Genomic DNA, 26762 nt, shown 5'->3' on the forward strand with positions numbered 1-26762 from the left:
TTACCACAGTGACCAGTGCAGTTGTTGTTAAGTTAACTTTTATTTAATATATCCGTTCTCTGCTATATCCGTTCTCTGCCTGAAAAAAACGATACACAGCAGTCACACAGTGTGACTCAGTCTGTGTGCACTCAGCTCAGCCCAGTGTGCTGCACATCAATGTATAAAAGCTTATAATAATTGTGGGGGAGACTGGGGAGCACTGCAGGTTGTTATAGCAGGAGCCAGGAGTACATAATATTATATTAATTTAAAATTAAACAGTGCACACTTTTGCTGCAGGAGTGCCACTGCCAGTGTGACTAGTGGTGACCAGTGCCTGACCACCAGTATAGTAGTATATTGTTGTATACTATCTCTTTATCAACCAGTCTATATTAGCAGCAGACACAGTACAGTGCGGTAGTTCACGGCTGTGGCTACCTCTGTGTCGGCAGTCGGCACTCGGCAGGCAGTCCGTCCATCCATAATTGTATAATTATATACCACCTAACCGTGGTATTTTTTTTTCTTTCTTTATACCGTCGTCATAGTCATACTAGTTGTTACGAGTATACTACTATCTCTTTATCAACCAGTGTACAGTGCGGTAGTTCACGGCTGTGGCTACCTCTGTGTCGGCAGTCGGCAGGCAGTCCGTCCATCCATAATTGTATTATTATAATATATACCACCTAACCGTGGTTTTTTTTTCATTCTTTATACCGTCATAGTGTCATACTAGTTGTTACGAGTATACTACTATCTCTTTATCAACCAGTGTACAGTGCGGTAGTTCACGGCTGTGGCTACCTCTGTGTCGGCAGTCGGCAGGCAGTCCGTCCATCCATAATTGTATTATAATATATACCACCTAACCGTGGTTTTTTTTTCATTCTTTATACCGTCATAGTGTCATACTAGTTGTTACGAGTATACTACTATCTCTTTATCAACCAGTGTACAGTGCGGTAGTTCACGGCTGTGGCTACCTCTGTGTCGGCAGTCGGCAGGCAGTCCGTCCATCCATAATTGTATTATAATATATACCACCTAACCGTGGTTTTTTTTCCATTCTTTATACCGTCATAGTGTCATACTAGTTGTTACGAGTATACTACTATCTCTTTATCAACCAGTGTACAGTGCGGTAGTTCACGGCTGTGGCTACCTCTGTGTCGGCAGTCGGCAGGCAGTCCGTCCATCCATAATTGTATTATAATATATACCACCTAACCGTGGTTTTTTTTTCATTCTTTATACCGTCATAGTGTCATACTAGTTGTTACGAGTATACTACTATCTCTTTATCAACCAGTGTACAGTGCGGTAGTTCACGGCTGTGGCTACCTCTGTGTCGGCAGTCGGCAGGCAGTCCGTCCATCCATAATTGTATTATAATATATACCACCTAACCGTGGTTTTTTTTTCATTCTTTATACCGTCATAGTCAGTCATACTAGTTGTTACGAGTATACTACTATCTCTTTATCAACCAGTGTACAGTGCGGTAGTTCACGGCTGTGGCTACCTCTGTGTCGGAACTCGGCAGGCAGTCCGTCCATCCATAATTGTATTACAATATATACCACCTAACCGTGGTTTTTTTTTCATTCTTTATACCGTCATAGTCAGTCATACTAGTTGTTACGAGTATACTACTATCTCTTTATCAACCAGTGTACAGTGCGGTAGTTCACGGCTGTGGCTACCTCTGTGTCGGAACTCGGCAGGCAGTCCGTCCATCCATAATTGTATTACAATATATACCACCTAACCGTGGTTTTTTTTTCATTCTTTATACCGTCATAGTCAGTCATACTAGTTGTTACGAGTATACTACTATCTCTTTATCAACCAGTGTACAGTGCGGTAGTTCACGGCTGTGGCTACCTCTGTGTCGGCACTCGGCAGGCAGTCCGTCCATCCATAATTGTATTACAATATATACCACCTAACCGTGGTTTTTTTATACCACCTAACCGTGGCAGTCCGTCCATAATTGTATACTAGTATCCAATCCATCCATCTCCATTGTTTACCTGAGGTGCCTTTTAGTTCTGCCTATAAAATATGGAGAACAAAAAAGTTGAGGTTCCAAAATTAGGGAAAGATCAAGATCCACTTCCACCTCGTGCTGAAGCTGCTGCCACTAGTCATGGCCGAGACGATGAAATGCCAGCAACGTCGTCTGCCAAGGCCGATGCCCAATGTCATAGTACAGAGCATGTCAAATCCAAAACACCAAATATCAGAAAAAAAAGGACTCCAAAACCTAAAATAAAATTGTCGGAGGAGAAGCGTAAACTTGCCAATATGCCATTTACCACACGGAGTGGCAAGGAACGGCTGAGGCCCTGGCCTATGTTCATGGCTAGTGGTTCAGCTTCACATGAGGATGGAAGCACTCAGCCTCTCGCTAGAAAACTGAAAAGACTCAAGCTGGCAAAAGCACCGCAAAGAACTGTGCGTTCTTTGAAATCCCAAATCCACAAGGAGAGTCCAATTGTGTCGTTTGCGATGCCTGACCTTCCCAACACTGGACGTGAAGAGCATGCGCCTTCCACTATTTGCATGCCCCCTGCAAGTGCTGGAAGGAGCACCCGCAGTCCAGTTCCTGATAGTCAGATTGAAGATGTCAGTGTTGAAGTACACCAGGATGAGGAGGATATGGGTGTTGCTGGCGCTGGGGAGGAAATTGACCAGAAGGATTCTGATGGTGAGGTGGTTTGTTTAAGTCAGGCACCCGGGGAGACACCTGTTGTCCGTGGGAGGAATATGGCCGTTGACATGCCAGGTGAAAATACCAAAAAAATCAGCTCTTCGGTGTGGAGGTATTTCACCAGAAATGCGGACAACAGGTGTCAAGCCGTGTGTTCCCTTTGTCAAGCTGTAATAAGTAGGGGTAAGGACGTTAACCACCTCGGAACATCCTCCCTTATACGTCACCTGCAGCGCATTCATAATAAGTCAGTGACAAGTTCAAAAACTTTGGGTGACAGCGGAAGCAGTCCACTGACCAGTAAATCCCTTCCTCTTGTAACCAAGCTCACGCAAACCACCCCACCAACTCCCTCAGTGTCAATTTCCTCCTTCCCCAGGAATGCCAATAGTCCTGCAGGCCATGTCACTGGCAAGCCTGACGAGTCCTCTCCTGCCTGGGATTCCTCCGATGCATCCTTGCGTGTAACGCCTACTGCTGCTGGCGCTGCTGTTGTTGCCGCTGGGAGTCGATGGTCATCCCAGAGGGGAAGTCGTAAGCCCACTTGTACTACTTCCAGTAAGCAATTGACTGTTCAACAGTCCTTTGCGAGGAAGATGAAATATCACAGCAGTCATCCTACTGCAAAGCGGATAACTGAGGCCTTGGCATCCTGGGTGGTGAGAAACGTGGTTCCGGTATCCATCATTACTGCAGAGCCAACTAGAGACTTGTTGGAGGTACTGTGTCCCCGGTACCAAATACCATCTAGGTTCCATTTCTCTAGGCAGGCGATACCGAAAATGTACACAGACCTCAGAAAAAGAGTCACCAGTGTCCTAAAAAATGCAGCTGTACCCAATGTCCACTTAACCACGGACATGTGGACAAGTGGAGCAGGGCAGGGTCAGGACTATATGACTGTGACAGCCCACTGGGTAGATGTATGGACTCCCGCCGCAAGAACAGCAGCGGCGGCACCAGTAGCAGCATCTCGCAAACGCCAACTCTTTCCTAGGCAGGCTACGCTTTGTATCACCGCTTTCCAGAATACGCACACAGCTGAAAACCTCTTACGGCAACTGAGGAAGATCATCGCGGAATGGCTTACCCCAATTGGACTCTCCTGTGGATTTGTGGCATCGGACAACGCCAGCAATATTGTGTGTGCATTAAATCTGGGCCAATTCCAGCACGTCCCATGTTTTGCACATACCTTGAATTTGGTGGTGCAGAATTTTTTAAAAAACGACAGGGGCGTGCAAGAGATGCTGTCGGTGGCCAGAAGAATTGCGGGACACTTTCGGCGTACAGGCACCATGTACAGAAAACTGGAGCACCACCAAAAACTACTGAACCTGCCCTGCCATCATCTGAAGCAAGAAGTGGTAACGAGGTGGAATTCAACCCTCTATATGCTTCAGAGGTTGGAGGAGCAGCAAAAGGCCATTCAAGCCTATACAATTGAGCACGATATAGGAGATGGAATGCACCTGTCTCAAGTGCAGTGGAGAATGATTTCAACGTTGTGCAAGGTTCTGATGCCCTTTGAACTTGCCACACGTGAAGTCAGTTCAGACACTGCCAGCCTGAGTCAGGTCATTCCCCTCATCAGGCTTTTGCAGAAGAAGCTGGAGGCATTGAAGGAGGAGCTAACACGGAGCGATTCCGCTAGGCATGTGGGACTTGTGGATGCAGCCCTTAATTCGCTTAACAAGGATTCACGGGTGGTCAATCTGTTGAAATCAGAGCACTACATTTTGGCCACCGTGCTCGATCCTAGATTTAAAGCCTACCTTGGATCTCTCTTTCCGGCAGACACAGGTCTGCTGGGGTTGAAAGACCTGCTGGTGACAAAATTGTCAAGTCAAGCGGAACGCGACCTGTCAACATCTCCTCCTTCACATTCTCCCGCAACTGGGGGTGCGAGGAAAAGGCTCAGAATTCCGAGCCCACCCGCTGGCGGTGATGCAGGGCAGTCTGGAGCGACTGCTGATGCTGACATCTGGTCCGGACTGAAGGACCTGACAACGATTACGGACATGTCGTCTACTGTCACTGCATATGATTCTCTCAACATTGATAGAATGGTGGAGGATTATATGAGTGACCGCATCCAAGTAGGCACGTCACACAGTCCGTACTTATACTGGCAGGAAAAAGAGGCAATTTGGAGGCCCTTGCACAAACTGGCTTTATTCTACCTAAGTTGCCCTCCCACAAGTGTGTACTCCGAAAGAGTGTTTAGTGCCGCCGCTCACCTTGTCAGCAATCGGCGTACGAGGTTACATCCAGAAAATGTGGAGAAGATGATGTTCATTAAAATGAATTATAATCAATTCCTCCGCGGAGACATTGACCAGCAGCAATTGCCTCCACAAAGTACACAGGGAGCTGAGATGGTGGATTCCAGTGGGGACGAATTGATAATCTGTGAGGAGGGGGATGTACACGGTGATATATCGGAGGGTGAAGATGAGGTGGACATCTTGCCTCTGTAGAGCCAGTTTGTGCAAGGAGAGATTAATTGCTTCTTTTTTGGGGGGGGTCCAAACCAACCCGTCATATCAGTCACAGTCGTGTGGCAGACCCTGTCACTGAAATGATGGGTTGGTTAAAGTGTGCATGTCCTGTTTTGTTTATACAACATAAGGGTGGGTGGGAGGGCCCAAGGATAATTCCATCTTGCACCTCTTTTTTCTTTTCTTTTTCTTTGCATCATGTGCTGATTGGGGAGGGTTTTTTGGAAGGGACATCCTGCGTGACACTGCAGTGCCACTCCTAGATGGGCCCGGTGTTTGTGTCGGCCACTAGGGTCGCTAATCTTACTCACACAGCTACCTCATTGCGCCTCTTTTTTTCTTTGCGTCATGTGCTGTTTGGGGAGGGTTTTTTGGAAGGGACATCCTGCGTGACACTGCAGTGCCACTCCTAGATGTGCCCGGTGTTTGTGTCGGCCACTAGGGTCGCTAATCTTACTCACACAGTCAGCTACCTCATTGCGCCTCTTTTTTTCTTTGCGTCATGTGCTGTTTGGGGAGGGTTTTTTGGAAGGGCCATCCTGCGTGACACTGCAGTGCCACTCCTAGATGGGCCCGGTGTTTGTGTCGGCCACTAGGGTCGCTAATCTTACTCACACAGCTACCTCATTGCGCCTCTTTTTTTCTTTGCGTCATGTGCTGTTTGGGGAGGGTTTTTTGGAAGGGACATCCTGCGTGACACTGCAGTGCCACTCCTAGATGGGCCCGGTGTTTGTGTCGGCCACTAGGGTCGCTTATCTTACTCACACAGCGACCTCGGTGCAAATTTTAGGACTAAAAATAATATTGTGAGGTGTGAGGTATTCAGAATAGACTGAAAATGAGTGTAAATTATGGTTTTTGAGGTTAATAATACTTTGGGATCAAAATGACCCCCAAATTCTATGATTTAAGCTGTTTTTTAGTGTTTTTGGAAAAAAACACCCGAATCCAAAACACACCCGAATCCGACAAAAATAATTCGGTGAGGTTTTGCCAAAACGCGTTCGAACCCAAAACACGGCCGCGGAACCGAACCCAAAACCAAAACACAAAACCCGAAAAATTTCAGGCGCTCATCTCTAGTGTCAAGCCGAGTGTTGCCTTTGTCAAGCTGTAATATGTAGGGGTAAGGACGTTAACCCTATACATCACCTGCAGCACATTCATCATAAGTCAGTGACAAGTTCAAAAACTTTGGATGACAGCGGAAGCAGTTCACTGACCACTAAATCCCTTCCTCTTGTAACCAAGCTCCTGCAAACCACACCACCAACTCCCTCAGTGTCAATTTCCTCCTTACCCAGGAAAGCCAATAATCCTGCAGGCCATGTCACTGGCAAGTCTGACGAGTCCTCTCCTGCCTGGGATTCCTCCTATGCATCTTTGAGTGTAACGCCTACTGCTGCTGGCGCTGCTGTTGTTGCTGCTGGGAGTCGATCGTCATCCCAGAGGGGAAGTCGGAACACCACTTGTACTACTTCCAGTAAGCAATTGACTGTCCAACAGTCCTTTGCGAGGAAGATGAAATATCACAGCAGTCATCCTGCTGTAAAGCAGATAACTCAGGCCTTGGCAGCCTGGGCGGTGAGAAATGTGGTTCCGGTATCCATCGTTAATTCAGAGGCAACTATAGACTTGATTGAGGTACTGTGTCCCCGTTACCAAATACCATCTAGGTTCCATTTCTCTAGACAGGCGATACCGAAAATGTACACAGACCTCAGAAAAAGAGTCACCAGTGTCCTAAAAAGACTCAGGACTATATGACTGTGACAGCCCACTGGGTAGATGTATTTCCTCCCGCAGCAAGAACAGCAGCGGCGGCACCAGTAGCAGCATCTCGCAAACGCCAACTCGTTCCTAGGCAGGCTACGCTTTGTATCACCGCTTTCCATAACAGGCACACAGCTGAAAACCGCTTACGGGAACTGAGGAAGATCATCGCAGAATGGCTTACCCCAATTGGACTCTCCTGGGGATTTATGACATCGGACAACGCCAGCAATATTGTGCGTGCATTACATCTGGGAAAATTCCAGCACGTCCCATGTTTTGCACATACCTTGAATTTGGTGGTGCAGAATTATTTAAAAAACGACAGGGGCGTGCAAGAGATGCTGTCGGTGGACCGAAGAATTGCGGGCCACTTTCGGCATTCAGCCACCGCGTACAGAAGACTGGAGCACCACTAAACATTCCTGAACCTGCCCTGCCATCATCTGAAGCAAGAGGTGGTAACAAGGTGGAATTCAACCCTCTATATGCTTCAGAGGATGGAGGAGCAGCAAAAGGCCATTCAAGCCTATACATCTGCCCACGATATAGGCAAAGGAGGGGGAATGCACCTGACTCAAGCGCAGTGGAGAATGATTTCAACGTTGTGCAAAGTTCTGCAACCCTTTGAACTTGCCACACGTGAAGTCAGTTCAGACACTGCCAGCATGAGTCAGGTCATTCTTTTCATCAGGCTTTTGCAGAAGAAGCTGGAGACAGTGGCGGATCCAGGGGGGGGGCACCCAGGCACGTGCCCCCCCTGTCATTTAGGATCACTAGCTGCAAGTACCGCTGTGGTGTACATGCCGGCAGGAGGCTCAGCAGGGCTACACTAGCAGCGCGTTACCAGGCCCGGCAAAAGCAGCCGCGTTGAGCGCCGGACCTGTGAGGGCGCTGCTGAAATCAGCGTCACTCTGATGCCTGCTGGCCGCCGCTCACTACCACCCGCCGCTCACCGCCCACCTGCCCAATAAAGCTGCCAGCCCAGGTTATTACTTTCACCGCCGCTGTATCTCCGGAGCAGAAGCTGGAGCTTAGCGTAGCTGGTGTCTCCAGCGCTGCCCCCACGAGAAGCAGCGGGGAAGAAGCTGTTCGGGCTGCCTTCACCCAAGTGCTCCCCGGCCCACAGCCAGCCGGCCTCTCTGCAGCTCCCCCCTCCTAGCCCCAGGGTGCTCGGCAGGTCCGGCCACGGCAACACCTGCTTCACTAACATCACGGCCAGGACCGCAAGGAGGTGACAGAGCACTGGGCCACGATCCTGCATTCCCTCTGGACCCTGGAGTACACTCCCCAGCACAGCCGCGAGATTGAAGGTGAGAGTCGGACAGTCACAATTTTGTTTGAGGGTTATCCCAGTCTGTGGAACTACTTATCCCAGCATGGACAATGCAAACTTCCGGCTGTGATTTGTAGTTCCACAACAGGTTGGGACATATGATTGTGCTCACCCTAGGCGTGGTGTTGGCCCCTCTACAATAAAGAGCCCTACACATTTATCGATCCGCCGCCGAGCTGCCCGACAGCAGATACGGCCGACGAGCGACTCAACAGCGGGGGGGGGGGGGGGGCAGTGACGGGGGGAGTGAAGTTTCTTCACTTCCCCCGTCACACGGCTCCATAGAAGGGCAAGCAAATATGGACGTAATCGTCCATATTGGCCTGCATGCACAGCCAACGGGGGACCAGCGATGAACGAGCGCGGAGCCGCACATCGTTCATCGCTGGAGCCTCCACACTCAAAGATATGAACGGTATCTTGTTCATTAATGAACAAGATTGTTCATATGTTTGATATCGCCCAGTGTGTAGGGCCTATAAGACCGGGTGATGGCCTAGTCTGATAATTTCTGTATGCTTCATGCAAAAAATACAGGGTGTTGCTTCGGGGTTTATGTAGCAGAAGGTGCCTTGCGGAAGTCACCGTACATTGTAAATCCTGCAGCTACACATCCAAAGACCAAACCCCCACCCCCATGCCCGCCCGCCTGCCTTTCCCTATCGTGGTGCCCCCCCTGTCATTTTGTTCTAGATCCGCCCCTGGCTGGAGACATTGAAGGAGGAGCTAAAACAGAGCGATTCCGCTAGGCATATGGGACTTGTGGATGGAGCCCTTAATTCGCTTAACCAGGATTCATGGGTGGTCAATCTGTTGAAATCAGAGCACTACATTTTGGCCCCCGTGCTCAATCCTAGATTTAAAACCTACTTTCTATCTCTCTTTCCGGCAGACACAAGTCTGCAGAGGTTCAAAGACCTGCTGGTGAGAAAATTGTCAAGTCAAGCGGAACGTGACCCGTCAACATCTCCTCCTTCACATTCTCCCGCAACTGGGGGTGCAAGGAAAAGGCTAAGAATTCCGAGCCCACCCGCTGGCGGTGATGCAGGGCAGTCAGGAGCGAGTGCTGACATCTGGTCCGGACTGAAGGACCTGCCAACGATTACTGACATGTCGTCTACTGTCACTGCATATGATTCTCTCACCATTGAAAGAATGGTGGAGGATTTCATGAGTGACCGCATCCAAGTAGGCACGTCAGACAGTCCGAACGTATACTGGCAGGAACAAATAAGATTTTACTCACCGGTAAATCTATTTCTCGTAGTCCGTAGTGGATGCTGGGAACTCTGAAAGGACCATGGGGAATAGCGGCTCCGCAGGAGACTGGGCACAACTAAAGAAAGCTTTAGGTCACCTGGTGTGCACTGGCTCCTCCCACTATGACCCTCCTCCAAGCCTCAGTTAGGATACTGTGCCCGGAAGAGCTGACACAATAAGGAAGGATTTTGAATCCCGGGTAAGACTCATACCAGCCACACCAATCACACCGTATAACTCGTGATACTATACCCAGTTAACAGTATGAAAACACTGAGCCTCTCAACAGATGGCTCAACAATAACCCTTTTGTTAACAATAAATATGTACAAGTATTGCAGACAATCCGCACTTGGGATGGGCGCCCAGCATCCACTACGGACTACGAGAAATAGATTTACCGGTAAGTAAAATCTTATTTTCTCTAACGTCCTAGTGGATGCTGGGATCTCCGAAAGTACCATGGGGATTATACCAAAGCTCCCAAACGGGCGTGAGAGTGCGGATGACTCTGCAGCACCGAATGAGAGAACTCAAGGTCCTCCTCAGCCAGGGTATCAAATTTGTAGAATTTTACAAACGTGTTTGCCCCTGACCAAGTAGCAGCTCGGCAAAGTTGTAAAGCCGAGACCCCTCGGGCAGCCACCCAAGATGAGCCCACCTTCCTTGTGGAATGGGCTTTTACTGATTTAGGATGCGGCAGTCCAGCCGCAGAATGCGCCAGCTGAATTGTGCTACAAATCCAGCGAGCAATAGTCTGCTTAGAAGCAGGAGCACCCAGTTTGTTGGGTGCATACAGGATAAATAGCGAGTCAGTTTTCCTGACTCTAGCCATCCTGGAAACATACATTTTCAAGGCCCTGACTACGTCCAGTAACTTGGAATCCTCCAAGTCCCTAGTAGCCGCAGGCACCACAATAGGTTGGTTCAAGTGAAAAGCTGATACCACCTTAGGGAGAAACTGGGGACGAGTCCTCAATTCCGCCCTATCCGTATGGAAAATCAGATAAGGGCTTTTACATGACAAAGCCGCCAATTCTGACACACGCCTGGCCGAAGCCAAGGCCAATAACATGACCACTTTCCACGTGAGATATTTTAGATCCACGGTTTTAAGTGGTTCAAACCAATGTGATTTTAAGAAACTCAACACCACGTTGAGATCCCAAGGTGCCACTGGAGGCACAAAAGGGGGCTGAATATGCAGCACTCCCTTTACAAAAGTCTGAACTTCAGGCAGTGAAGCCAGATCTTTCTGAAAGAAAATCGACAGAGCCAAAATCTGGACCTTAATGGAACCCAATTTTAGGCCCATAGTCACTCCTGACTGTAGGAAGTGCAGAAATCGACCCAGCTGAAATTCCTCTGTTGGGGCCTTCCTGGCCTCACACCACGCAACATATCTTCGCCAAATACGGTGATAATGGTTTGCGGTTACTTCTTTCCTAGCTTTAATCAGCGTAGGAATTACTTCCTCCGGAATGCCCTTTTCCTTTAGGATCCGGTGTTCAACCGCCATGCCGTCAAACGCAGTCGCGGTAAGTCTTGGAACAGACAGGGCCCCTGCTGTAGCAGATCCTGTCTGAGCGGTAGAGGCCATGGGTCCTCTGATATCATTTCTTGAAGTTCTGGGTACCAAGCTCTTCTTGGCCAATCCGGAACCACGAGTATCGTTCTTACTCCTCACCTTCTTATTATTCTCAGTACCTTTGGTATGAGAGGCAGAGGGGGGAACACATAAAACGATTGGTACACCCACCGTGTCACTAAAGCATCCACAGCTATTGCCTGAGGGTCTCTTGACCTGGCGCAATATTTCTCTAGTTTTTTGTTTAAGCGGGACGCCATCATGTCCACCTGTGGCCTTTCCCAACGGTTTACCATCAGTTGGAAGACTTCTGGATGAAGTACCCACTCTCCCGGGTGTAGATCGTGTCTGCTGAGGAAGTCTGCTTCCCAGTTATCCACTCCCGGAATGAACACTGCTGACAGTGCTAACACGTGATTTTTCGCCCATCGGAGAATCCTTGTGGCTTCTGCCATCGCCATCCTGCTTCTTGTGCCGCCCTGTCTGTTTACATGGGCGACTGCCGTGATGTTGTCTGATTGGATCAGTACCGGCTGGTTTTGAAGCAGAGGCCTTGCCTGACTCAGGGCATTGTAAATGGCCCTCAGTTCCAGAATATTTATGAGTAGGGAAGTCTCCTGACTTGACCAAAGTCCCTGGAAGTTTCTTCCCTGTGTGACTGCCCCCCCAGCCTCAAAGGCTGGCATCCGTGGTCACCAGGACCCAGTCCTGTATGCCGAACCTGCGGCCCTCTTGAAGATGGGCACTCTGCAGCCACCACAGTAGAGATACCCTGGTCCTTGGAGACAGGGTTATCAGCCGATGCATCTGAAGATGCGATCCGGACCACTTGTCCAACAGGTCCCACTGAAAAGTTCTTGCATGGAACCTGCCGAATGGGATTGCTTCGTAGGAAGCTACCATTTTTCCCAGGACTCGCGTGCAATGATGCACCGATACCTGTTTCGGCTTCAGGAGGTCTCTGACTAGAGATGACAGCTCCTTGGCTTTCTCCTCCGGGAGAAACACTTTTTTCTGCTCTGTGTCCAGAACCATCCCCAGGAACAGTAGACGTGTCGTAGGAACCAGCTGTGACTTTGGAATGTTTAGAATCCAACCGTGCTGTTGTAGAACTTTCCGAGATAGTGCTACCCCGACTAACAAAAACCCCTCTGTGCCGTGTACAGTCCAAACGGCAGTGTCTGGACTTGGTAATGGCAATCCTGTACCACAAATCTGAGGTACTCCTGGTGAGGATGGTAAATGGGGACATGCAGGTAAGCATCCTTGATGTTCAGGGATACCATGTAATCCCCCTCGTCCAGGCTTGCAATAACCGCCCTGAGCGATTCCATCTTGAACTTGAATTTTTTTATTTTTTTTATTTATGTATGTGTTCAAGTATTTTAAATATAAAATGGGTCACACCGAACCGTGCGGTTTCGGTACCCCAAACAGTGTGGAATAGTAACCCCGTCCTTGTTGAAGTAGGGGCACCTTGACTATCACCTGCTGGGAATACAGCTTGTGAATTGCCTCTAGCACAGCCTCCCTGCCTGACGGAGTTGTCGGCAAGGAAGATTTGAGGAAACGACGGGGGGGAGACATCTCGAATTCCAGCTTGTACCCCTGAGATACTACTTGAAGGAAACAGGGATCCACCTGTGAGCGAGCCCACTGATCGTTGAAATTTTTGAGGCGGCCCCCCACCATACCTGGCTACGCCTGTGGAGCCCCCGCGTCATGCAGTGGACTCAGAGGAAGCGGGAGAAGAATTTTGATTCTGGGAACTGGCTGACTGGTGCAGCTTTTTCCCTCTTCCCTTGTCTCTGTGCAGAAAGGAAGCGCCTTTGACCCGCTTGCTTTTCTGAAGCCGAAAGGACTGTACCTGATAATACAGTGCTTTCTTAGTCTGTGAGAAAACCTTAGGTAAAAAATTTTCTTCCCAGCTGTTGCTGTGGATACGAGGTCCCAGAGACCATCCCCAAATAATTCCTCACCCTTATAAGGCAGAATCTCTATGCGTCTTTTAAAGTCAGCATCACCTGTCCAGTGACAGGTCTCTAATACCCTCCTGACAGAATGGACATTACATTAATTTTGGATTCCAGCCGGCAAAATATCCCTCTGTGCATCCCTCATATATAAGACGACGTCTTTAATATGTTCTTATGTTAACAAACTTGTATCCCTGTTTGACAGGGTCACCGACCACGCTGCAGCAGCACGATCTGCAGGTCTCAGTATAGTACCTAAGTGTGTAAATACAGACTTCAGGATAGCCTCCTGCTTTTTATCAACAGGTACCTTCAAAGTGGCCGTATCCTAAGACGGCAGTGTCACCTTTTTTGACAACCGTGTGAGCGCCTTATCCACCCTAGGGGATATCTCCCAGCGTAACGTATTCTCTGGCGGGAAAGGGTACGCCATCAGTAACTTTTTAGAAATTACCAGTTTCTTATCGGGGGAACCCACGCTTTATCACACACTTCATTCACTCATCTGATGGGGGAACAAAACACTGCCTGCCTTTTCTCCCCAAACATAAAACCCATTTTTAGAGGTACTTGGGTTAATGTCAGAAATGTGTAACACATTTTTTATTGCCGGGATCAAGTCACGGATGTTCCTAGTGGATTGTGTATATGTCTCAACCTTGTCGACACTGGAGTCAGACTCCGTGTCGACATCTGTGTCTCCCATCTGAGGGAGCGGGTGTTTTTGAGCCCCTGATGGCCTTTGAGACGCCTGGGCAGGCGAGGGCTGAGAAGCCGTCTGTCCCACAGCTGTTACGTCATCCAGCCTTTTATGTAAGGAGTTGACACTGTCGGTTAATACCTTCCACCTATCCATCCACTCTGGTGTCGGCCCCACAGGGGGCGACATCACATTTATCGGCATCTGCTCCGTCACCACATAAGCCTCCTCATCAAACATGTCGACACAGCCGTACCGACACACCGCACACACACAGGGAATGCTCTGACTGAGGACAGGACCCCACAAAGCCCTTTGGGGAGACAGAGAGAGAGTATGCCAGCACACACCAGAGCGCTATATAATGTGGGGATTAACACTATAACTGAGTGAATTTTCCCCAATAGCTGCTTGTATATACAATATTGCGCCTAAATTTAGTGCCCCCCCTCTCTTTTTAACCCTTTGAGCCTGAAAACTACAGGGGAGAGCCTGGGGAGCTTTCTTCCAGCTGCACTGTGAAGAGAAAATGGCGCCAGTGTGCTGAGGGAGATAGCTACGCCCCTTTTTCGCAGACTTTTCTCCCGCTTTTTTATGGATTCTGGCAGGGGTATTTATCACATATATAGCCTCTGGGACTATATATTGTGATTATTTTGCCAGCCAAGGTCTTATTATTGCTGCTAAGGGCGCCCCCCCCAGCGCCCTGCACCCTCAGTGACCGGAGTGTGAAGTGTGTATGAGGAGCAATGGCGCACAGCTGCAGTGCTGTGCGCTACCTTGGTGGAGACTGATGTCTTCTGCCGCCGATTTTCTGGACCTCTTCTTGCTTCTGGCTCTGTAAGGGGGACGGCGGCGCCGCTCCGGGACCTAACACCAAGGACGGGCCTGCGGTCGATCCCTCTGGAGCTAATGGTGTCCAGTAGCCTAAGAAGCCCAAGCTAGCTGCAAGCAGGTAGGTTCGCTTCTTCTCCCCTTAGTCCCTCGGTGCAGTGAGCCTGTTGCCAGCAGGTCACACTGTAAAATAAAAAACCTAACATATACTTTCTTTCTAGAAGCTCAGGAGAGCCCCTAGTGTGCATCCAGCTCGGCCGGGCACAAAGATCTAACTGAGGCTTGGAGGAGGGTCATGGTGGGAGGAGCCAGTGCACACCAGGTGACCTAAAGCTTTCTTTAGTTGTGCCCAGTCTCCTGCAGAGCCGCTATTCCCCATGGTCCTTTCGGAGTTCCCAGCATCCACTTGTACGTTAGAGAAAGAGGCAATTTGGAGGCCCTTGCACAAACTGGCTTTATTCTACCTAAATTGCCCTCCCTCCAGTGTGTACTCCGAAAGAGTGTTTAGTGCAGCCGCTCACCTTGTCGGCAATCGGCGTACGAGGTTACTTCCAGAAAATGTGGAGAAGATGATGTTCATTAAAATGAATTATAATCAATTCCTCCGTGGAGACATTCACCAGCAGCAATTGCCTCCAGAAAGTATACGGGGGCCTGAGATGGTGGATTCCAGTGGGGACGAATTAATAATCTGTGAGGAGGGGGATGTACACAGTGAAAGGGGTGAGGAATCGGAGGATGATGATGAGGTGGACATCTTGTCTCTGTAGAGCCAGTTTGTGCAAGGAGAGATTGATTGCTTCTTTTTTGGTGGGGGCCCAAACCAACCAGTCATTTCAGTCACAGTCGTGTGGCAGACCCTGTCACTGAAATGATGGGTTCGTTAAAGTGTGCATGTCCTGTTTATACAACATAAGGGTGGGTGGGAGGGCCCAAGGACAATTCCATCTTGCACCTCTTTTTTCTTTCATTTTTCTTTGCATCATGTGCTGTTTGGGGACTATTTTTTTGAAGTGCCATCCTGCCTGACACTGTAGTGCCACTCCTAGATGGGCCAGGTGTTTGTGTCGGCCACTTGTGTCGCTTAGCTTAGCCATCCAGCGACCTTGGTGCGCCTCTTTTTTTTCTTTGCATCATGTGCTGTTTGGGGACAATTTCTTTGAAGTGCCATCCTGCCTGACACTGCAGTGCCACTCCTAGATGGGCCAGGTGTTTGTGTCTGCCACTTGTGTCGCTTAGCTTAGTCACACAGCGACCTTGGTGCGCCTCTTTTTTTCTTTGCATCATGTGCTGTTTGTGGACTATTTTTTTGAAGTGCCATCCTGTCTGACACTGCAGTGCCACTCCTAGATGGGCCAGGTGTTTGTGTCGGCCACTTGTGTCGCTTAGCTTAGCCATCCAGCGACCTCGGTGCAAATTGTAGGACTAAAAATAATATTGTGAGGAGTGAGGTGTTCAGAATAGACTGAAAATGAGTAAATTATGGTTATTGAGGTTAATAATACTATGGGATCAAAATGACCCCCAAATTCTATGATTTAAGCTGTTTTTTAGGGTTTTTTTAAAAAAAACACCCGAATCCAAAACACACCGGAATCCGGCAAAAAAATTTCGGTGAGGTTTTGCCAAAACGCGTCCGAATCCAAAACACGGCCGCGGAACCAAACCCAAAACCAAAACACAAAACCCGAAAAAATAAGAATTTACTTACCGATAATTCTATTTCTCGTAGTCCGTAGTGGATGCTGGGAACTCCGTAAGGACCATGGGGAATAGCGGCTCCGCAGGAGACTGGGCACAAAAGTAAAGCTTTAGGACTACCTGGTGTGCACTGGCTCCTCCCCCTATGACCCTCCTCCAAGCCTCAGTTAGGATACTACGGACTACGAGAAATAGAATTATCGGTAAGTAAATTCTTATTTTCTCTGACGTCCTAGTGGATGCTGGGAACTCCGTAAGGACCATGGGGATTATACCAAAGCTCCCAAACGGGCGGGAGAGTGCGGATGACTCTGCAGCACCGAATGAGAGAACTCCAGGTCCTCCTCAGCCAGGGTATCAAATTTGTAGAATTTAGCAAACGTGTTTGCCCCTGACCAAGTAGCTGCTCGGCAAAGTTGTAAAGCCGAGACCCCTCGGGTAGCCGCCCAAGATGAGCCCACCTTCCTTGTGGAATGGGCTTTTACAGATTTTGGCTGTGGCAGGCCTGCCACAGAATGTGCAAGCTGAATTGTATTACAAATCCAATGAGCAATAGTCTGCTTAGAAGCAGGAGCACCCAGCTTGTTGGGTGCATACAGGATAAACAGCGAGTCAGATTTTCTGACTCCAGCCGTCCTGGAAACATATATTTTCAGGGCCCTGACTACGTCCAACAACTTGGAGTCCTCCAAGTCACTAGTAGCCGCAGGTACCACAATAGGTTGGTTCATATGAAACGCTGAAACCACCTTAGGGAGAAAATGAGGACGAGTCCTCAATTCCGCCCTGTCTGAATGGAAGATCAGATAAGGGCTTTTACAGGATAAAGCCGCCAATTCTGACACGCGCCTGGCCGAGGCCATGTCCAACAGCATGACCACTTTCCATGTGAGATATTTTAACTCCACAGATTCAAGTGATTCAAACCAATGTGACTTTAGGAACCCCAAAACTACATTGAGATCCCAAGGTGCCACTAGAGGCACAAAAGGAGGCTGTATATGCAGTACCCCTTTTACAAACGTCTGAACTTCAGGAACTGAAGTTAGTTCTTTCTGGAAGAAAATTGACAGGGCCGAAATTTGAACCTTAATGGACCCCAATTTTAGGCCCATAGACACTCCTGTTTTCAGGAAATGCAGGAATCGACCTAGTTGAAATTCCTCCATCGGGGCCTTACTGGCCTCGCACCACGCAACATATTTTCGCCAAATGCGGTGATAATGCTTTGCGGTTACATCCTTCCTGGCTTTGATCAGGGTAGGGATGACTTCATCCGGAATGCTTTTTTCCTTCAGGATCCGGCGTTCAACCGCCCTGCCGTCAAACGCAGCCGCGGTAAGTCTTGGAATAGACAGGGTCCTTGCTGGAGAAGGTCCCTTCTTAGAGGTAGAGGCCACATGTCCTCCGTGAGCATCTCTTGAAGTTCCGGGTACCAAGTCCTTCTTGGCCAATCCGGAGCCACGAGTATAGTTCTTACTCCCCTCCGTCTTATAATACTAAGTACTTTTGGTATGAGAGGAAGAGGAGGGAACACATACACTGACTGGTACACCCACGGTATTACCAGAGCGTCCACAGCTATTGCCTGAGGGTCCCTTGACCTGGCGCAATACCTGTCCAATTTTTTGTTTAGGCGGGACGCCATCATGTCCACCTTTGGTTTTTCCCAACGGTTTACAATCATGTGGAAGACTTCTGGGTGAAGTCCCCACTCTCCCGGGTGGAGGTCGTGCCTGCTGAGGAAGTCTGCTTCCCAGTTGTCCACTTCCGGAATGAACACTGCTGACAATGCTATCACATGATTTTCCGCCCAGCGAAAAATCCTTGCAGCTTCTGCCATTGCCCTCCTGCTTCTTGTGTTTACGTGAGTGACTGCCGTGATGTTGTCCGACTGGATCAGCACCGGCTGACCTTGAAGCAGAGGTCTTGCTTGGCTTAGGGCATTGTAAATGGCCCTTAGCTCCAAGATATTTATGTGAAGTGATGTCTTCAGGCTTGACTACAAGCCCTGGAAATTCCTTCCCTGTGTGACTGCTCCCCAGCCTCGCAGGCTGGCATCCGTGGTCACCAGGACCCAGTCCTGAATGCCCAATCTGCGGCCCTCTAAAAGATGAGCACTCTGCAACCACCACAGGAGAGACACCCTTGTCTTTGGTGACAGGGTTATCCGCGGATGCATCTGGAGATGCGATCCGGACCATTTGTCCAGCAGGTCCCACTGGAAAGTTCTTGCGTGGAATCTGCCGAATGGAATTGCTTCGTAGGAAGCCACCATTTTTCCCAGGACCCTTGTGCACTGATGCACTGACACTTGGCCTGGTTTTAGGAGGTTTCTGACTAGTTCGGATAACTCCCTGGCTTTCTCCTCCGGGAGAAACACCTTTTTTCTGGACTGTGTCCAGGATCATCCCTAGGTGTCGTCGGGATCAGCTGCGATTTTGGAATATTGAGAATCCAACCGTGCTGCCGCAACACTACTTGAGATAGTGCTACCCCGACTACCAACTGTTCCCTGGATCTTGCCCTTATCAGGAGATCGTCCAAGTAAGGGATAACTAAAACTCCCTTCCTTCGAAGGAGTATCATCATTTCGGCCATTACTTTGGTAAAGACCCGGGGTGCCGTGGACAAGCCAAACGGCAGCGTCTGAAACTGATAGTGACAGTTCTGTACCACAAACCTGAGGTACCCTTGGTGAGAAGGGTAAATTGGGACATGGAGATAAGCATCCTTGATGTCCAGAGACACCATATAATCCCCTTCTTCCAGGTTCGCAATCACCGCTCTGAGTGACTCCATCTTGAATTTGAACCTTTGTATGTAAGTGTTCAAGGATTTCAGATTTAACATAGGTCTCACCGAGCCGTCCGGCTTCGGTACCACAAACAGCGTGGAATAATACCCCTTTCCCTGTTGTAGAAGGGGTACCTTGATTATCACCTGCTGGGAATACAGCTTGTGAATGGCTTCCAATACCGCCTCCCTGTCGGAGGGAGACGTCGGTAAAGTAGACTTTAGGAAACGGCGAAGGGGAGACGTCTCGAATTCTAATTTGTACCCCTGAGATACCACCTGAAGGATCCAAGGGTCCACCTGTGAGTGAGCCCACTGCACGCTGAAATTTTTGAGACGGGCCCCCACCGTGCCTGAGTCCGCTTGTGACGCCCCAGCGTCATGCTGAGGACTTGGCAGAAACGGGAGAGGGTTTCTGTTCCTGGGAACTGGCTGTTTGCTGCAGCCTTTTTCCTCTCCCTCTGCCACGGGGCAGAAATGAGGAGCCTTTTGCCCGCTTGCCCTTATGGGGCCGAAAGGACTGCGCCTGATAATACGGCGTCTTCTTATGTTGAGAGGCTACCTGGGGTAAAAATGTGGATTTCCCAGCCGTTGCCGTGGCCACCAGGTCTGTTAGACCTACCCCAAATAACTCCTCCCTTTTATAAGGCGATACTTCCATATGCCTTTTGGAATCAGCATTACCTGACCACTGTCTTGTCCATAACCCTCTTCTGGCAGAAATGGACAGCGCACTTACTCTTGATGCCAGTCGGCAAATATCCCTCTGTGCATCACGCATATATAGAAATGCATCTTTTAAATACTCTATATCTAGGGTATCAATATTGTCAGTCAGGGAATCCGACCAAGCCACCCCAGCACTGCACATCCAGGCTGAGGCGATTGCTGGTCGCAGTATCACACCCGTGTGAGTGTATATACATTTTAGGATATTTTCCTGCTTTCTGTCAGCAGGTTCCTTAAGGGCGGCCGTATCCGGGGACGGTAGTGTCACCTGTTTAGACAAGCGTGTGAGCGCTTTATCCACCCTAGGGGGTGTTTCCCAACGTGCCCTATCCTCTGGCGGGAAGGGGTATGATGCTAATAACTTTTTAGGAATTAACAGTTTTTATCGGGGGAAACCCACGCATCATCACACACTTCATTTAATTCCTCAGATGCAGGAAAAACTACAGGCAGTTTTTTCTCACCCAACATAATACCCTTTCTAGTGGTACTGGTATTATCAGAAATATGTAAAACATTTTCCATAGCCTCAATCATGTAACGTGTGGCCCTACTGGAAGTCACATTCGTCTCTTAATCGTCGACACTGGAGTCAGTATCCGTGTCGGCGTCTGTATCATGCCATCTGAGGTAACGGGCGTTTTAGAGCCCCTGATGGCTTTTGAGACACCTGGACAGGCACAGGCTGAGTAGCCGGCTGTCTCATGTCATCAATCTTTTGTAAAGAGCTGACACTGTCACTTAATTCCTTCCATAAGCTCAGCCACTCAGGTGTCAACTCCCTAGGGGGTGACATCTCCATTACAGGCAATTGCTCCTCCTCCACATCATTTTCCTCCTCATACATGTCGACACAATCGTACCGACACACAGCACACACACAGGGAATGCTCTGATAGAGGACAGGACCCCACTAGCCCTTTGGGGAGACAGAGGGAGAGTATGCCAGCACACACCAGAGCGCTATATATATACAGGGCATACTTGCCTACCCTCCCGGAATGGCCGGGAGGCTCCCGAAAAACGGGTGACCCTCCCGGCCCCCCGGAAGCGCAGGCAAGTCTCCCGATTTCTGCGGGTCACCCCCTGCCCGCCGCCCACTTCACGAGTAAAGTGGGCGGTCCGGGCAGGCGGTGACGCGATTCTTGTTGAATCGCGTCATCTTAACCACGCCCCCTGCTGTATAATGCCGGTAATCGCGGCATTACACAGCGGGGGGCGTGGCTTAAATGACGCGATCTGAAAGCCACGCCCCGTCCCGTCTCTGATCCGCCCCCGTCCTGCCCCCCTGCCACGTCACTTCACTGCCCGCCCGCCTTCTGCTGAGCCGACGGGCTGCTCTCTCCCGGAGAGAGCAGCCCAGAAGTCGGCAAGTCTGATACAGAGATAACCTTATAGAAGTGTTTTTCCCCTTATAGCTGCTGTTTTATTAATACTGCGCCTAATTAGTGCCCCCCTCTCTTTTTTAACCCCTTTCTGTAGTGTAGTAACTGCAGGGGAGAGCCAGGGAGCTTCCCTCCAACGGAGCTGTGAGAGAAAATGGCGCCAGTGTGCTGAGGAGATAGGCTCCGCCCCTTTTTCGCGGACTTTTCTCCTGCATTTTTATGGATTCTGGCAGGGGTTAAAATACATCCATATAGCCCTGGGGGTTATATGTGATGTATGTTTGCCAGCCAAGGTGTTTTTATTGCTGCTCAGGGCGCCCCCCCCCCAGCGCCCTGCACCCTCAGTGACCACAGTGTGAGGTGTGTATGAGGAGCAATGGCGCACAGCTGCAGTGCTGTGCGCTACCTTGGTGAAGACTGATGTCTTCTGCCGCCGATTTTCCGGACCTCTTCTTGCTTCTGGCTCTGTAAGGGGGCCGGCGGCGTGGCTCTGGGACCGGACTCCGAGGCTGGGCCTGTGTTCGGTCCCTCTGGAGCTAATGGTGTCCAGTAGCCAAGAAGCCCAAGCTGGCTGCAAGCAGGCAGGTTCGCTTCTTCTCCCCTTAGTCCCTCGATGCAGTGAGCCTGTTGCCAGCAGGTCTCACTGAAAATAAAAAACCTAAAACTAAACTTTCACTAAGAAGCTCAGGAGAGCCCCTAGTGTGCACCCTTCTCGGCCGGGCACAAAAATATAACTGAGGCTTGGAGGAGGGTCATAGGGGGAGGAGCCAGTGCACACCAGGTAGTCCTAAAGCTTTACTTTTGTGCCCAGTCTCCTGCGGAGCCGCTATTCCCCATGGTCCTTACGGAGTTCCCAGCATCCACTAGGACGTCAGAGAAATGTCCGGTGCACATCACTAATAGACACGGCTAGTGTTCAGTACCCTTCAGGAGCTAATGGTGTCCTGTCAGCCAGAAGCAGACCCATGAAACTCTTCAGGAAGTTGGTTCCTACTTCTGCCCCCTCAGTCCCATGAAGCAGGGAGTACTCCCTGAAAATAAAAAACATAACATAAGTCTTTTCAGAGAAACTCAGTAGAGTTCCCCTGGAGTGCATCCAGTCTGCCTGGGCACATTTCTAAAACTGAGGTCTGGAGGAGGGGCATAGAGGGAGGAGCCAGTTCACACTCTTTGAAAAGTCTTAAAGTGCCTATGGCTCCTGCGGAACCGTCTATACCCCATGGTCATGAAGTGGACCCCAGCATCCCCTAGGACGTATGAGAAAACTAATAACTGCAGCCCTCCTGAAAGGGTAATGTAGTATTTTCCCACCAGCTCCTGTGCACTGCAGCTGTGTCCTGTCCTCTGTTTGCAGCTGCAAGACACTGACTGGGGGTCATTCCGAGTTGATCGCTCTCTACGGATTTTCACAGCACAGCGATCATGGCAGAATGAGGCTAATCTGTGCATGCGTATGCACCGCAATGCGCACGCGCGTCATACAAATTCAAAGAGCTTTGTGGTTTTGCACAGGTTCTAGCGACGCTTTCAGTCGCACTGGCGGACGCAAGGAGATTGACAGGAAGTGGAAGTTTCTGGGTAAAATGCAAGTGTGGCCGGGCGTTTGCTGGGCGGGTATCTGATGTCATTACCGTGTCATTCGTCGCAGGAATCACACAGAATAAGTAATTACAGGGCTGGTCTTGTTCTGCACAAAATGTGTTTGCTGCCGCGTGGCTGCACAGGCATTCGCACTCCTGCAAAGCGAAAATACACTCCCCGGTGGGCGGCGACTATGTGCGTTTGCACGGCTGCTAAAAGTAGCTAGCGAGCGAGCAACTCGGAATGAGGGCCACTGTCTCTGCTCCTCCCACCGTCTGTTACTTCAAAGCAGAGCTACCTCCAGGGCTGTCCTTCAAAAGGAAGGGTAGGCTGCGTGGCCTATTTCCCAGCTACATAGTCAGTAGAGCCCATTACTGTTCTGCTCTGTCAGATGCTTGTGAGACAGCACCATTGGAAGCAATGGGATCCCCACAGGAGTTTGGTCACGGGTCAATGAGGATCTCCGGTCACATGAATCGAAACTGGCTTTACATAAGCTATACAGCACTCCTGTCACACACCAGCAGCTGCCTCTGCGCCAAGTTCCTGCTCTCAGTCCCTCCAAGATGGCTGCTGCCCAACTGCCAACTGTCTCTGAAGACAGCTGCAACTGCCACTGCACAAGCTGTCTCTCACTCTCTGGGATCAATACGCCTGTTGCTTATTGGTCAGTGTCCCCATGCCAGACACAGGCATAGGTAGCCCTATCCCTGCTGCGAGTTTAATAGTGTCCAGTTGTAATAGTACCCCGGTGTGTGAGTGAAATTGTACCTGCTTTCTTCAGGCGACTCTTGCGGCTTTGAGACCTCTCCCGACTTCTTCCTCAGGAGCCTGGGGCAGAAGAATAATCACCCCAAGGAGGACCCCACGGATAAAGGAAATGCAAATGGGTGGTGACCATACTTACCTACTCTCCCGGATTCTGCGGGAGACACCCGGTTTCTCTGACGTCCTAGTGGATGCTGGGAACTCCGAAAGGACCATGGGGAATAGCGGCTCCGCAGGAGACTGGGCACAACTAAAGAAAGCTTTAGGTCACCTGGTGTGCACTGGCTCCTCCCACTATGACCCTCCTCCAAGCCTCAGTTAGATTTTGTGCCCTGCCGAGTTGGATGCACACTAGGGGCTCTCCTGAGCTTCTAAAAAGAAAGTATAGAATTAAGTTTTTTATTTTACAGTGAGACCTGCTGGCAACAGGCTCACTGCAGTGAGGGACTAAGGGGAGAAGAAGCGAACCTACCTGCTTGCAGCTAGCTTGGGCTTCTTAGGCTACTGGACACCATTAGCTCCAGAGGGATCGACCGCAGGCCCGTCCTTGGTGTTTGGTCCCGGAGCCGCGCCGCCGGCCCCCTTACAGAGCCAGAAGCAAGAAGAGGGCCGGAAAATCGGGGGCAGAAGACATCAGTCTTCACCAAGGTAGCGCACAGCACTGCAGCTGTGCGCCATTGCCCCTCATACACACTTCACACTCCGGTCACTGAGGGTGCAGGGCGCTGGGGGGGGGGGGGGGGGGGGGCGCCCTGAGAAGCAATAAAAACACCTTGGCTGGCAAAACAATCACAATATATAGCCCCAGAGGTTATATATGTGATAAATACCCCTGCCAGAATCCATAAAAAAGCGGGAGAAAAGTCCGCGAAAAAGGGGCGGAGCTATCTCCCTCAGCACACTGGCGCCATTTTCTCTTCACAGTGCAGCTGGAAGAAAGCTCCCCAGGCTCTCCCCTGTAGTTTTCAGGCTCAAAGGGTTAAAAAGAGAGGGGGGGCACTAAATTTAGGTGCAATATTGTATATACAAGCAGCTATTGGGGAAAATTCACTCAGTTATAGTGTTAATCCCCACATTATATAGCGCTCTGGTGTGTGCTGGCATACTCTCTCTCTGTCTCTCCAAAGGGCTTTATGGGGTCCTGTCCTCAGTCAGAGCATTCCCTGTGTGTGTGCGGTGTGTCGGTACGGCTGTGTCGACATGTTTGATGAGGAGGCTTATATGGTGACGGAGCAGATGCCGATAAATGTGATGTTGCCCCTGTGGGGCCGACACCAGAGTGGATGGATAGGTGGAAGGTATTAACCGACAGTGTCAACTCCTTACATAAAAGGGTGGATGACGTAACAGCTGTGGGACAGCCGGCTTCTCAGCCCGCTCCTGCCCAGGCATCTCAAAGGCCATCAGGGGCTCAAAACCGCCCGCTCCCTCAGATAGCAGACACAGATGTCGACACGGAGTCTGACTCCAGTGTCGACAAGGTTGAGACATATACACAATCCACTAGGAACATCCGTGACTTGATCCCGGCAATAAAAAATGTGTTACACATTTCTGACATTAACCCAAGTACCTCTAAAAATGGGTTTTATGTTTGGGGAGAAAAAGCAGGCAGTGTTTTGTTCCCCCATCAGATGAATGAGTGAAGTGTGTGAAAAGCGTGGGTTCCCCCGATAAGAAACTGGTAATTTCTAAAAAGTTACTGATGGCGTACCATTTCCCGCCAGAGGATAAGTTACGCTGGGAAATATCCCCTAGGGTGGATAAGGCGCTCACACGGTTGTCAAAAAAGGTGGCACTGCCGTCTTAGGAACGGCCACTTTGAAGGTACCTGTTGATAAAAAGCAGGAGGCTATCCTGAAGTCTGTATTTACACACTCAGGTACTAGACTGAGACCTGCAGATCGTGCTGCTGCAGCGTGGTCGGTGACCCTGTCAAACATACTAGTTTGCTAACATGAGAACATATTAAAGACATCGTCTTATATATGAGGGATGCACAGAGGGATATTTTGCCGGCTGGCATCCAAAATTAATGTAATGTCCATTCTGTCAGGAGGGTATTAGAGACCTGTCACTGGACAGGTGATGCTGACTTTAAAAGGCGCATAGAGATTCTGCCTTATAAGGGTGAGGAATTATTTGGGGATGGTCTCTGGGACCTCGTATCCACAGCAACAGCTGGGAAGAAATATTGTTACCTCAGGTTTCCTCACAGACTAAGAAAGCACTGTATTATCAGTTCTGCACAGAGACAAGGGAAGAGGCAAAAAGCTGCACCAGTCAGCCAGTTCCCAGAATCAAAATTCTTCTCCCGCTTCCTGTGAGTCCACAGCATGACGCGGGGGCTCCACAGGTGTAGCCAGGTACGGTGGGGGGCCGCCTCAAAAATTTCAGCGATCCGTGGGCTCGCTCACAGGTGGATCCCTGTTTCATTCAAGTAGTATTTCAGGGGTACAAGCTGGAATTCGAGATGTCTACCCCCCGCCATTTCCTCAAATCTGCCTTGCCGACAACTCCCTCAGGCAGGGAGGCTGTGCTAGAGGCAATTAACAAGCTGTATTCCCAGCAGGTAATACTCAAGGTGCCCCTACTTCAACAAGGACGGGGTTACTATTCCACACACCTTGGGGTACCGAAACCGCATGATTCGGTGTGACCCATTTTATATTTAAAATCCTTGAACACATACATAAAAAAATTCAAGTTCAAGATGGAATCGCTCAGGGCGGTTATTGCAAGCCTGGACGAGGGGGATTACATGGTATCCCTGGACATCAAGGATGCTTACCTGCATGTCCCCATTTACCATCCTCACCAGGAGTACCTCAGATTTGTGCTACAGGATTGCCATTACCAAGTCCAGACACTGCCGTTTGGACTGTACATGGCACCGAGGGTGTTTACCAAGGTAATGGCCGAAATGATGATACTCCTTCGGAAAAAGGGAGTTTTAATTATCCCGTACTTGGACAATCTCCTTATAAAGGCGAGGTCCAAGGAGCAGTTGTTAGTCGGGGTAGCACTATCTCGGAAAGTGCTACAACAGCACGGTTGGATTCTAAACAGTCCAAAGTCACAGCTGGTTCCTACGACACGTCTACTGTTCCTGGGGATCGTTCTGGACACAGAC

The 26762-nt window shown here is 49.8% G+C and overlaps 1 protein-coding gene across 1 annotated transcript in view; it reads right to left on the bottom strand.

The window, feature by feature from the left end:
- LOC134965901 (phospholipase A2 inhibitor NAI-like) overlaps nt 1-23446 on the bottom strand; it is a 112233-nt gene extending 88787 nt beyond the window's left edge. Inside the window, exon 1 of the mRNA XM_063942299.1 lies at nt 23383-23446. The gene's annotated coding sequence lies outside the window, so the exon portion shown is untranslated. The remainder of the gene's footprint in view (nt 1-23382) is intronic.
- Between the last annotated feature and the right edge of the window lie 3316 nt (nt 23447-26762).

The sequence above is a fragment of the Pseudophryne corroboree genome, chromosome 10, assembly GCF_028390025.1.
Source record: "Pseudophryne corroboree isolate aPseCor3 chromosome 10, aPseCor3.hap2, whole genome shotgun sequence".
NCBI classification, from domain to species: domain Eukaryota; kingdom Metazoa; phylum Chordata; class Amphibia; order Anura; family Myobatrachidae; genus Pseudophryne; species Pseudophryne corroboree.